This window comes from Condylostylus longicornis, unplaced genomic scaffold, assembly GCF_029603195.1.
Source record: "Condylostylus longicornis isolate FDR11 unplaced genomic scaffold, ASM2960319v2 ptg000092l, whole genome shotgun sequence".
Classification (NCBI taxonomy): Eukaryota; Metazoa; Arthropoda; class Insecta; order Diptera; family Dolichopodidae; genus Condylostylus; species Condylostylus longicornis.
Genome location: NW_026578060.1, coordinates 711626 through 725901, shown reverse-complemented (window position 1 = coordinate 725901; position 14276 = coordinate 711626). Strand labels below are relative to the sequence as shown.

The 14276-nt window shown below is 22.6% G+C and overlaps 1 protein-coding gene across 6 annotated transcripts in view; it reads right to left on the bottom strand.

Moving 5' to 3' along the window:
• LOC129613812 (glycogen-binding subunit 76A) overlaps positions 1 to 14276 on the bottom strand; it is a 73278-nt gene that overhangs the window by 39337 nt on the left and 19665 nt on the right. Inside the window, exon 1 of one of the 6 annotated variants that reach the window (XM_055528087.1) lies at positions 8329 to 8346. The exons of the other annotated variants lie outside the window; for them this stretch is intronic. The gene's annotated coding sequence lies outside the window, so the exon portion shown is untranslated. Of the gene's footprint in view, positions 1 to 8328; positions 8347 to 14276 lie in introns of those variants that run through there. 6 annotated transcript variants of the gene reach the window in all.

Sequence of the window (14276 nt, the reverse complement as noted above, 5' to 3'; positions counted from 1 at the left end):
AACGTATATACATTTGAACGATTATAGATAAGCTAACTATATAAACACTAATTAAATGATAAGAATAAAGTTAGGGAATGAATCAAGTCAAGCTAAAGATTTTTAAATCCAAATGCATTTTTTAAGCTCAAGTAAATTACTTAATTAACTGTAAAGCTAGCTACACGCAAACCGATACTAGAATTTTTTTTTGTATAATTAAAAACTTTCGCTTTCGTTTAGAATTTTGTATTAAAAAAAAAATATTTGTTTTGTTTATTTCTGCTCGCTTGAGTGTTTGTTGTAAATGACGCTTTTTTATTTGTTTATTAAGTTATAAAAGAGACTGAGCTTTTCAAATAAAATAAAAAAATAAAATTCATTAATAATTATTATTAATCAGAGAATATTACGTATATACACTTATTCACAAATGTACATATTTATAAGAATAACATTTTCATATACTGTTATACAAACATATGTATGTTTAAAATAAAAATAAAATACCTTTTTTATTTGCGAATAAAATTTGCAGGTGGATCTGACGAGAGACTGATAAGAAAATAAATTTTTGTTTTTCAAAAATACAATTTCTTTTACAATATTTTTAATTTTTTTTTTAAATTGCCTCAAACACGTGCATGTCTGATGAATATAAAAGTCATATATGTAGATATTTTTTTTAAACAAAATAAAAAGTATTACAAATAGGTAACGAGCTACTTGTTGTTTTTTTTATTAAGAATTTAATTTCTAAATATTTTTAAAAATTTGTGATATAAATGTATTTTTTATTAACATAAGTATATCTGTATATATGTATGTATATAAATGTAGATTAGTAGCTTTAGTTAAAATAATTTTTTTTACTTATTTTAAAATTTTATTATTTAATTTTATAATACATATTAAGTACAAACCTATAAAATATTTGGAATTTTTTAAATAAAAAATTCATTTATCTACTATGTAGTATTTTAAATGTATGTAGTGAGAAAAAACTACATTCATAGATGATTGTTTATATAAACCAATTTGAATTTTAATTTAAGAAAAAAAAAACATTTAAAAAGAATTTATTTTGAAGGTCATGATCATTTTTTTGTATACCTTCGGAATCAGAATGAATCTTAATTTTTTATGTGATAGCTACTATTAAAAAAGTTTATTCACAGGAAGTAACTATAAATAATTAAACATTTAAAAAATATAAATAAAATATTTATTTGGCAATTCCTTCTGAAATGCATTAAATAAGTACATCTGTATATTTATCTACAAATGTATATATCGTATAAATATATATATACATCCAATATTTTACATATTATTTTAGTTCATGACCATAAAAAATTATTGTATTCTGCGCAGTATAGTAAGATGTCTTCATTAAACTGCCGGATGTCAATCGAATTTTTCATCAATTTGTAAACTCAATAATTTGCGTTTCCGAATTGCTTTAACTTAAACATATTACTACGTACATACACATTTAAATTTAAAATATATCTACATAATTAAATTCACGTTATTTAATATTAAATTTGATATATAAGAATCCATTTAGGCTTCCAATTTTTTTAGTTAAATATTAGAAAGTTGGCAGAGGGATGCATTTGAAATTTCAAAATGTATCAACATCAGAAAGTTCCTAAAAAAAAAAATATCACCAATTCATTTAAAGTACATAGCAATGCATTTTTAACTTTAACTTTTAAGTGAAATTATTTAAAAGTATTTTGAATAAATACTTAAAAAATAAATTTAAAAAAAACGTGGCAAATTTTTTAAAATATCATAGACAATATAAAATCATCAAGAAACAATTCACGTGCTGTTACATTCCGAAAATTTTTCAAAGAATTTTCTTAAAGTATAAAATTTTTTTTTGTTATGCCTGCCTAATAATAGAAAACAATACAAGAATTGTTATGTTGAACATTTATGAACATTAGAATAAGAATATTTGGATGATGTAATTAAAACAAAATTTCATTAAGATCTCAGCATTCATCCATTCTACCGTATGTGAAAAATAATATTAATATGTGAAAAATAAAGAGATGTATGCAAAAATTTTAAAATTTGGCCCTTTTCGAAAAAGGCCCGGTTCTCACCCGAAATTTTAGAAATAATGTTTTACCTAAGCTTTTTAAGGAGCAATTTCTACGTTTGATAAGATTCTACAAATTGTCAAAATAAATTTTTACATATAAAATTTTTTGAAATTTGCCTCAAAAATCCATCTACATACATTCATATGTACATCAAGAAAGTATTTCATATTTTTATTCAATTTGTATTTCATAGCTGTCACTTTTCAAATTAATCTCTTCTCTGTTGACACTCGAATATTTTAAAATTAAAAAATATTTTTTCCTTTCCGCATTTACAAAAAAAAATACACAAGAATTACAAGAAAACGAAGAAAAGCATTTCCTTGCTCTCAATGAATTTTTGTTTGTAATTTATTTCAATCTTATGTTTTTTTTGTTTAATTGAAATTTAAATAAAATATTTGTTAAACACCATTAAGTACAAATTAAAATTAACATGAGTATGTATGTAAGTAATTCTTTTTTTGTTGTTGTTTTTTTCTCGCTTTAAACATCAAATTCACAAGTAAGTAAAGGAGTAAAAATTATTAGTGTTGAAGATTTACAAAAAAAAACTAAGATATAAGAAATAAAAAAATAAAGCATTTAAATAAAAAAGACAATAATATGCAAATTTAATTCAATATTACTACACACACGTATGTGTACATATTTAACATAATATGTAATATTATAAGTACGAATATACCTAAAAAAAACCATTGTGGTGCATACAGAAAAAAAAACAGACACGTTTTAAATGCATGATTTGGTGCAATGGGTACACGGTTTGGCCAACTTGTTTTTATTTGTTTTTTTTTTTTTTTTTTTTTTTGGTTTTTCATATACAATTTTTTTTATTTATTTTATGTTCAATGTAAATTGCTTTAAAGCGCTGGAAGCCCCTCTTATAAAATGTATGTGTATAATTTTTTTATTTAAAGTTGATAAACCAGTAATTTTTTGAGACAACAACGACGACATAACCACTACTGCAACTATAAAGAATCGAAATGGTTATAAAAGTAAGTTAAGTGTCGATTCAATAATTAAAAGAAATTTATTTTTCTGCTTATTTTTTCACATATTGCCTATTATATACCACTACCGTATCGATTTATGGGTTACCAAAGAGAGGAGACAATAATCGAAAAAAGAAAAGGTAGAAAAGAGTTCAACACAAAAAAAAGTCAATGCAATTCAAGCATAAAATTATATGTTTTAAATAGGCGGAACTATATTGATGCATATTTTATGTTTTATTTAAAAAAATTAAAATTGGAAAAAAAAATTAAATCTTGTTTTTACTAAGAAAATATTTAGAATTTTAAGAGCTATTTTTTTTTAACTATTTCGATTGTGTTTCGGTTTTTTTTTTCTAAATGATCGAACATAGATAACATTTTTAAAAAATTCCTACATTAATTAATAGTCAATACTTTCAAATATAATAAATCTCTAATGTATATTGTGTATAGTTTAAAAATATTTTTTTGACTTTTCAAGAGGTTAAAAGGAAAAATAAAATCACAATGAGAAAAAAAAAAGCTGCATTACAAGTCCATTTTTTGAAACGTTCTTTAACACACATGAGTTGTTTTTCTAGATTTAAATAAAGTTTTTAAATTATTTTTTTAATAATGACTCTTAAAATATTTTAATAATCATAATGACTACGATGCATTTGTATAAGTCATGTTGCATGAATTATGTATACGCATACGCTCGTGTAGGATGTATTTATGAGCTTCATACAACTTTTTCAGCAAGTTTGACGTACCCTAAAATGACAAATTTAAATTAGTTAAAATAAAACGTATTTAGAGTTCAATTTCTAACTACAGTTAAAGGAATTTTATTGGTATATGCCGGTATTTTACGAATATTATGGTAAATCTTTATTTAAAGTAACATAAAATATTTTCCTTGTTCTTTGTTAGAAAGTAAACATTATAGTAAAATTGATTAATCAAATATGCATAAAATTTCGATAAGTATAATGTCTCAATAAAATGTCAATGAAATAATTGTTGTAAATAAAATGGTAGGTATTGCTTGATATAACCAACATTTTGTACTTTTCTATAAAGTTATTAATTTCTGCAGTAATGAAGCGTGTAATTTTGACCCCTCTTATAAATAAAACATGTACATAAATAAAAAACGGAGCAGATGAAAAGAAGTAATCATGTATGTATGGTATTTAAAAATCGCTATAAATCTTGTTAATCATTTCGTTACACAATAATTAATTTTTTTTGTATTTATATGCATTGTTCTTTTAAAATAATACAACGTGTCCTTCCGGTGTAAAATTTTAATTCACTTTTTAACATTTTCATTTAATTTTTTTATGAGGATAAAGAATTTTAATGGAATTTTTCCCCTAATTTTAACCCATTTTCATGTCTATACCTATTATGCAGTAAATGTTGTAGAAATATTTTGGTTTTGATATTACATACATATTGTATTCCTTAATTGAGCTGAAAAATTATTTAAAGAATTTAAAGTTTGGGATATCAGTTAAATACGATAAATGATTACCTGTGGCTATTTATTACGTATCTATTTAAATAACAAGTAATAATAAGTATAAAGGTTAAATATTTTTAATAAAATGTAAAAAATTAAGAAAACGTGACTAATTCGTAAAAGAAATATGTAAAAATATTGTTTTCATTAATTTTTTTTCTTTAAAAATTCTTTGTGTTTTGACGTGCGTAAAAAATCAGTTCTTAAATCTTATAATAAATTATGTTAGTATGCCTACATAATTAATATTGTGGGAGAGAATATTTCTATTCCTATAAACGGAATAGAACTAACTAATTAAAAATGTTAAATATAAAAATTTACATATTAGTACAGATAAATTTTGAGACCTCTTTCTATACTAATTTACATTAAATATCTGAGTTAGAGAAACTTCAAATTTTAGAATCGCTGATTTACAAAATTCAAAAAGCTTGATTCTCTTCAACTATGTATTTGACATAATTTTTTTGAGTAACATAATTCGATATTAATATATATTGGCAGGTGCAATTTTACATTTATTATGAATGCCCACGTCAACCATGGGATATAAGACTTTGAATTATTTATTTGCATGTCAAATAAATATTTAATTATAAAACCAAGTCGAAACTTCAAAAAGTTTTGAAATAATATTTTAAAAATTTCTACTTTGAATAAAAATTAGTACATCAATTATAATTATTTTAGAATTTTTATATTAAGTATATTTTATTTTATATTCGTATGTATATTAGAATTTGAAAATGAAAAAAAATCTTAATTAAGATTTTAATCAGTTAATAAACGAATAAATGTCTAATAAAATTTGAAAAAAAAAAAAATAATAAATTAAAAAGAGAAAAATATTTTTTTTACGTTTCGGTTGTTCAAGTCAACTATAAAAAAACATCATCAGATGGGTTTTTGAAAAAACAAAATTAGAAAACACCCATTTGAGGTGAACGACATTTTCAATAAATATTCAAATAAATAGATAAAGAATAGGCATTATGTACTTATCTTATACATATATGTATATTAAATACATACACTGTATGTACACATACAACAGCACAATATGTGAATTAAATTTTGAAAATAGACATAAGTACATTATTATGTTTTTTTATTTATTTTTTATTTATTTGTACTTTTTGAGAATTTATTAAATATTTTGCGCAATTTACCGAAGAAAGCGAATTTTTTTGCTTATCTATTTACTGACTAAATAAAAATATGATATTCTTATATTATTTGTTTTTCACGTTTTTTTGTTTTTTTTTATTAATCAATAAACTTCGCCAACCACCATCAAAGTCAAGGTTAATTTAATCTAAAAATAATATAGAAATTTAGAAAATAAAATAAAATAAAAAAAATCATTCTTTTTTCTATTTTGAATTTTTTTAATTTTTTTTTTTTATTTTGGTTATTTGTTAAAAAATTAGCTTATTTTGGATTTTAGTTGCTTAGTCATTTTGCAATTTTAGTTTTCGAAGCCGTTCTAAATTATTTATCATAATTGGAATATGCATAGAAACTAAACTTACAATGATTAAATTACGTAAAAATTAATATTTTTTCTCAGTATATTTTAATATTGCTATTATTATTTAAGTATATTCAATTGCTAATATTTAATGTACATATATAGTTAAATTTGACTATTAAATATAATTTTCGAGTTGAATTTTGGAGACGAGAAAATGTTGAAAAAGTATTAAAAGTTTATTTTGATGTTTTAATTTTTATTTAAACGTAAAAATATTTTTAAAAAAATAAATAAATAAATATTTATATGCATTAAAAAAAGAGTTGACACAGTAATTAAAAATCATGTCATCAAATATTGTAGTAATTATAAAGAAAAAAAAAACAAAAATTGTGACATACGTGACTAAAATTATTTTATTAGGTTTGAGAGTTTCAACTTGAACGCAGGGGGTTCGATTAATCGTAGATCGCGATCGTAGAGATTTATTTTTTTATATTTAAAGTATATATTCGGTTTCCTATGATTTCAATAATGCCTAAAAAGAGATTCAAAAATATAAAAAGAATAATTTATATTTACGCAGGTGAACATACACAAATACATAGATAAAGTTTTTATATAAAAATATAAATGTTGTTTGCAAATATGAGACAAAATTAGTTTAAATATATTATTAAATATTATTAAATATAAGTATTAAATATAAGTTATTTCCCTGAATTTCTAAAGTTATGTTATATAAGCAGTAATTTTATTATGTAATAATAGAAAGACACTTGAAGAAATTTTGAAAATTAAATCCAACATTGATGAATAACTTCATCCGTATAAATTTTTGAAATATTTATTACTTTTGAAGACTCAAAATATACTTTAATAATTATTGTAGAAATCTATTTTAAAAATAAGTGCCTCGACTAGCTAATATTCCAATTCAAAAGAAAAATCTAACTCATAATATAAAAATAAATTCATTTTTGACTTTGAATCATTGAATAATTGCTTTAAATGTAGTATGGTAATTTGTTTAAAAATTTAGTTTAAATATTATTTCTAAGATGTTTCTTTTCAATTGTATAAAGAAAAAATAAAACATTTAAAAATAATTCATGAAAATTTTAATTTAACATTTTTGTCTATTTATTTTTTTTTTATATTTTTTCATGTTTTGAAAATAAAAACATTTAGAAAGTGCTACATAAAATTCAAATGACGCACATATTTAAAATTTTTCGTCAGTGCTTTGTTTTTCCTTTGCAATAAAAGAAAATTATTAAAAATACGAGTAGTTATACTTGAAGCAGAGTTCTAAACTTAAGATTTTTTCAAAATTATTTTGTTCAGAAATCTCGAACTTGTGTTTAGAAAACTTCTTCACTTAAGCTTCTTCAAATGGCCAAATTACATAAATAAATACAAATATCTCTTTGAATATTGAAAAAATAATACTTTCTCCCATCTTCTTATTATAGTTTAAGTATTCGGTAATATTTCAAATATTTTATGAATTGTACGGTAAGCTCTATATATAGATAGACAAGGGACATATACATAGAAACGGGCAATCTCTAGAGTCGACTAATGATGCTCATTCCATCTAAATATGAACTGTTACGGGTAAAAATTATAAAGAAATCAATTAAAAATTGAATATTAAGCATGTTAAATGGTGAAAAATTTAAAGAAACAACACCCTGGTTTCATTTAATAAAATATTTTATGAATTTTAAATTTTGATTTTAGCTTTTTTTTTATTTTCTTCTTATTTTTGTTAATTGTACGAAGGAATTCACGAAAAAAAAAGTTTAGTCTAGCACTTATGGTAATTTTGGGCGCCTTTGATAAATTTTTTTTTCCGTTTTTTGTTGAAAGTTTTCTTGTTGACAACAAAAAAAATGTTTTTTTTTTTCCAAGTTTAAAATTTTAAGCTTTTCTAGCGGTCTTTATTGTTTAAAATATTATGTGTGAAAAATAGATTAAACCGAGTTTAATTACCGCAATTCTATTAATGAAATTAAAATGAGAAGATGAGTTTATGGTGACACATAATAAATTTCAAGGAAGCAAAGTCATTAGAAAATAGTACAATATTTATATGCGCCCTCTCATGTTTTTATGCTTTCCTATTACTAAATTTATTGTCTAGTTGTTTTGCTGCTGGGGAAATTTTATTTGTTTGAGATAGGTTTTTAAAAGAATATAGATAGTCAGTCCCAAAAAGTCGTGTTTACGTACTTAGACAATATTTTTAAGAATATAGTGATGATTTTGAAGAACAGAAATTGTTAATAGTAAAATTTCTAATCCAATGAGCTTTCATCAATAAAAAAAATCCTTTGCAATAGAATATTGTTAACGGTTTTTCATACCAAACATGAATTTTGTTAAATAACACAAATATCATTGTTATTGGTGTTGAACCTGATGGGAGGCCTCAGGTTATATGTATACAACTTTTCCGTTACAGATTACACTACAAAAAAAAAAAAAATTTTTTTATTAAATTAATTATTAAATTACATTATAGCTTATCTTTAATAATTAAAAAGAAAATTTATATTAAAAAAATACTGATTTTGCAGACAGAAAAAGTTCAAATTAATTTCTAATATAGAAAAATAAAATTAATAACAATGGCCAAAAATGGTATTGCGAATGTGGAATCTTTAAGGTCAAATATTATCAAAAGAATTTTGGAAGAAATTTTGTAAAATTAAAATTTTATACTTTGTCATTTATTTCGATTAGAAGTTCATTGAATTTTGTTCCAAGTTGTAAAGTTCATGGTTACCAGATTAATAACAAGAAAAGGTGTTTAAACTTGAAAAGATCATAGTATTAAAAGACTTTCGACCTAAAACGTCTCTACACAACACAATTACAAAAAAATAAAAAGGGAATTATCATTGTTACTTTAGTGTTTTTTCCATTTTTAAGAGTGAACGTTAACCAGGATACAGACATAAGTTTAATGTAAAATAATCAATTGAAAATTGATTATTTCTTATTTAAGCTGTTTTTATTTCTTTGTTAAGTTATTCTAATGTCGTATTAATTAAATCTAATTATTTATTATGTTATTTGTAAAAAGCAAAAATTAAATTCTTAATGATATTCAAGTACTAGTTATCTTTAAAATGCATTTAAAAATATTTTGAAGTGTTGATTGGGTATTGGGTGTTGTGTGAGAGAGCTGAAGTATACAATTCAATTTTTTTTGAGTGCCAAGCATTAAAAATACAAATAGGTTGTACTTGAATTGAATAGCCATGAACTTTTATGTTTATTATATGCCACCATATGCAATATAAGCATATTGTAAAAAACTTGGCTTTTAAAAACTCACAATCGATTTTCAAAATAAAAAACTTTTATTTTCGTTAATATTAAGCTATTTAAAATGTCCCTTCGTTATCATTCTAATATTTTCAATGATCACAACACTTTTACTTTAACAACTTCAATAAAAAAACGAAATTTCGGGAAATTGCATTTTTATGAAAAAGATGATTAGATTTTTCGATTAAATTTTATCAAATTATCCATTAAGAAATTGAACATATCAAGTACACATAATAATAAATTTTAAATTTTAATTCATTACGAGTATTCGTGAAAAATGGGGTGCAGTTTGCTGCTACGATTGTTATCTAATCTGATAAAAATAAATAAATTTCAAATTTTTTTTGGAAATTATAATTAAAAATTTTAGCAATATTTGGACAGTAAGAAACTTGCAATTTCATGACGCTGATCACGTATACTTAAAATTTTTGCTAGCATTGTGTATGTACACACTACAATATATTTCTGTTCATTTCCAAAATTATATGATTATGTCAAACTAGTTTAATTGGCTTTTTTCGAGCAAATGATATAAAATATCTTTGGAAAGGTTTATGAGCAATCCAAAATGATATTCAAAATGAAATATTGCTCCGTTTGGGTTTTAGATAACCAAAAATTTGGTTTTAACCAAATAGAATATTTATTTGCCTATCCGACAACATAAGTTTCAATTCCAACTATAGGCCATTGCTTTGCAAATAAAAGTATTTTAAAATTTCAAATCGATTTAGGTAGCTTTTAAAATAAACCATATTAGAGAAACCAAACATTCTTAAACAATTTTATTTTTAAAAATATCCAAATTTTTTATGTGCTTGATATTTGTTTACATATTTCAATTAAATTTCTGACTTGGGCAACTACTAAATTTATTGTAATTTTTTCCAAGAGACACACACACACAACTCAAAATTCTACTTTTAAAGTAGAAATATTAATTCGTAAGTTCAATTTAAAAATATTAAATGGCTAGGACAAGACAATGCAAACAGCAGCAGAAAACAAGCTCGTTGAAAATTCCAAAAGAGAAAAATTCAGTAGCTAGTGCTATATATATTGTATATTTGAAATTAAGCAACAGAAAATTAAATATGTACGCCATGGCCTGCAATATCCAATTTACCTACTTATTTATGAATTCATAAAACAATAAAAATATAAGACAAGGAAATTTTTTTTTCTTTTAATAAATAACATACTTAAATACCTATATACGTTTATATACACGTTTACATATTTATTTTACGTAAATCTACTCTTATATAAAAAAAATATTTTAAAATTTCATGATAAATTTAAAAAATTTTATAATGTAAAATTAAATAGTCGCGAAGATTTATATATAAAAATTTTATAAATATGTAATGGATTTTCTTCAAGTTTATAAATATTAAATTTAATTTAATTTTATTATACAATTTACTTATATAAAATTCATATATTTACATACTCAAATAAACGTATATGTAATATGAATAAAATTGTGATAGAATTAATATTTTCGTACGAGCGATTTTTTATAAATATTCTTTAAAATATTCATGTTTAAATGTACCTACATATTTAAATTGTAAATATAGAAAAATATACTCTAGCTAGATATTGTTGTACACATTTTGGATATTTGCATACTCGTATAACGCATATAAGTATTTGAATACCTAAATATATACTGAATTCGGGGACGTCCATTGACCGCATCTCTCATATACGAATAAGCGCACATTATTGCGTACAACATACTTATATTGTGGCGTACATCAAATTTATTCTTATGTAAATATATTGTAAATTTTTGTGTATTATAAGAATCCGATATATATTTATAATATATAAATACCTATACAAGAATATTTATGTATGTACATTTTATTAAGTCGCCTTGTACAAGTGCATTTGTCTTTATTTATTTTATTTAAGCTTTTCACTTTATTTTTTATCTTCATATTTTCAGTTTTTATATGAAAAGATGTATATGTACATATAAGTTGTACTTGTGAGGCACATTAAAAAATAGAAACAATAAAATGAAAATTGTATGAATGTTGAATTATGATATTTTCATTTTTTTATTTTAAAGGTACTTTAAAACATTGCACATAAAAAAAATTACCTTAATACGTACGTGAATTACATACATTACATGTACATTAAGAAAATATTAATATAAACTTATTGTACATAAACGTATCTAGACGTATGAGTTCTTAACCAATTGCTTGTTTTCAAATACGTAATTAGATCGAGATCATAAATGAAAGCATTATTTAATATATGCTGTGATTTTATTATTTTCATGTAGAGAAAACTAGAAAATTGACGTTGATAATTGATTTTACTCGTATTCGTATAATACACATTGTAAAAAATTATTTTCTTGGCGTAATAATAAATAGTTTGATGATGGTTTTGCAGCATAGAAATAACTTGTTGGATTATGAGAGATGAAACAATTGGGAAAATAAATGATAAATGTTTGAACTTATCGGATGGTAAGCTTAAGAAATTTAGTTAACGAAGATTTTATCAGTAAATACATAAATGGTATATGTTCCTATGTACCATGATATACTGTATAATATCTGTGTATATTAATAATTAAACTTCATTACTGAATTAATTGAGTTGAAATAATATAGAATGACTATTTCGTTCAAAAATTCTAATGTTATAATTATACATTACGATTTTGGAAAATAAATATTAAGATTCCTAAGTATGTTCTACACTTTATTATTATTATCAAACTGTAGAATTGAAAATTTAAAAAAAAGCGGCATTTTTAATAATTCATAGAAGTGACATGTGAAATAATCAAGTACCTACTTATCCGCAAAGATTTTAAAATTTAAAAAAAAGTTAATAGTAATTTTAATTACACGAATACGTATAAAATTTAATATACACATACATATTTTCACAAAAAATGTTTCAAAAAATATATGTGTCAAGTTAATGCGACAACAAGATAGTTTTAAACTTGATACTCTAATTTATTATTAAAGATATCGTAACCTTTCAAAACAAATTATAAAATTATTTTACTAACTTTGGAAAAAGCATAATTTAAACGCAAATTTAGATCATCTATTTTACTGGTTAGCGGACTTGATCCAATAATGTTTTGAAAAAATTCAAGTGGATTCTTTCTATGCTAGCCAAGTTCTATTTCTCCTTGATTCTTGTGACTATTTGATTATATACGATCTTTAACAATACAAGAAATGTTAGTATATGCTAATATGATAAACAATAGCATGTTAGTGAATGTGAAATAAATGACTTCTCTCTTTTCCGAACAATTATACAAATAATATTTAACTAAATAATACACATTATAGAGTTAATATATACAAGAAATATTATTTAAACTGCATAAATCTTCAAGGATATGCTTAAAAAAATTTCGAAATAAATTGATAAAAAAGATGAAAAAATCGTGCTACAAAAAACACATTTTTCTATTTAATATTTTTACATTTTCTCTATGTATAACTCATTTTTTAAAATTAAGATCGAAATATTTTATGAATTAAATTTTAAAAAAAAATTTATAATAAATTTTCTTCTCCCACCTTTTCATAAGCATATTCCGAACATAAAATAAATTTTCATACATACATACATTATACATATGTATGGTATATATGTGTATAATAGCTAAATAGCGGCTAGACTAGACATTAAAGCATAAAAATTTTTGAAATTTTCTTCTTGTTTTCTTATTTTTATTCATGTTTTTTTCAATTCCAATAAGAGCCTTTAATGTACTCCAAACTCTTGATGAAATTTAACACTTTTTTCTTACAATAAAAATTTATTTTTCTATATTACCTAAGTTGAAGTATTGTTCGTATGTATGTAATATAGTAAAAAACTTGCATTTTTTGTTTTGTACCATTACTAAGGCTTATGAATGCACCGGTAAGATTACCGGTTATAAACAGTATGTATATACATAGATCTCACCATAAAAACAATAACAAATTTATAGAAAAAGGAAAAAAGAAACAATAAATGAAAGGTGATAATGCTGCAAACGAAATTTATAAATTGAATTGAACGATTTCCTACTAAGAAGTTTGTAAGTTGAACTATATAAGAGATTGAATTGTTGAGTCTATTAACTTTCATGAATGTAAAAATAAAATACATGAAGAAAAAAAATATGGTACATGTCCTACGCATATTAGAGGAATTTATTAATAAAAAAAAGGCGAAATATTATTTAATACACACAGAAAAATTTCTTAAGCGTTTTCATATTTTAATAAAATTTAAACTTCAACATTCCTTTTAATAAATTTAAAAGGAATGTTTGTACCTGAATTTAATTTTAACCAAAAAGTATATAGTGGCAGAATAATGTCAAAACTTGTGTGATGCTGCATAAAGCAATAAATACTTCAATAGCAAATAGTTTAAATTTTATTCAAAAATTTTGCTAACACGGACCCTTTTGGCAAGGTGTGACTAAGGAACTCGTTTTCCGAGAAATTTTAAGAAGAATATTCAAACATAAAATATTTGATTGTTATTTCAAGACTACTTACAATTGGTCAGAAATTTTTTATTGTGTTATAAGAATTCAAAAAAATTAAAAAAAAAATTCGAATTAATTCTGCAATTAAGTATTTACTAATTTTTCTAAGTGTAAATAAATAAATGTGTCTTTTTTTCCAACTATACGGTTTATAATGCAAACATGCCATAAAAACATGAGTGTCCATATTGTATACGTACCTATATATACATACATACATTATACATATTACGAACTGATTCTGTTTTGTAAGAAAGTTACAGATTTAGTTGAAAGGTTGGAAACATGACAA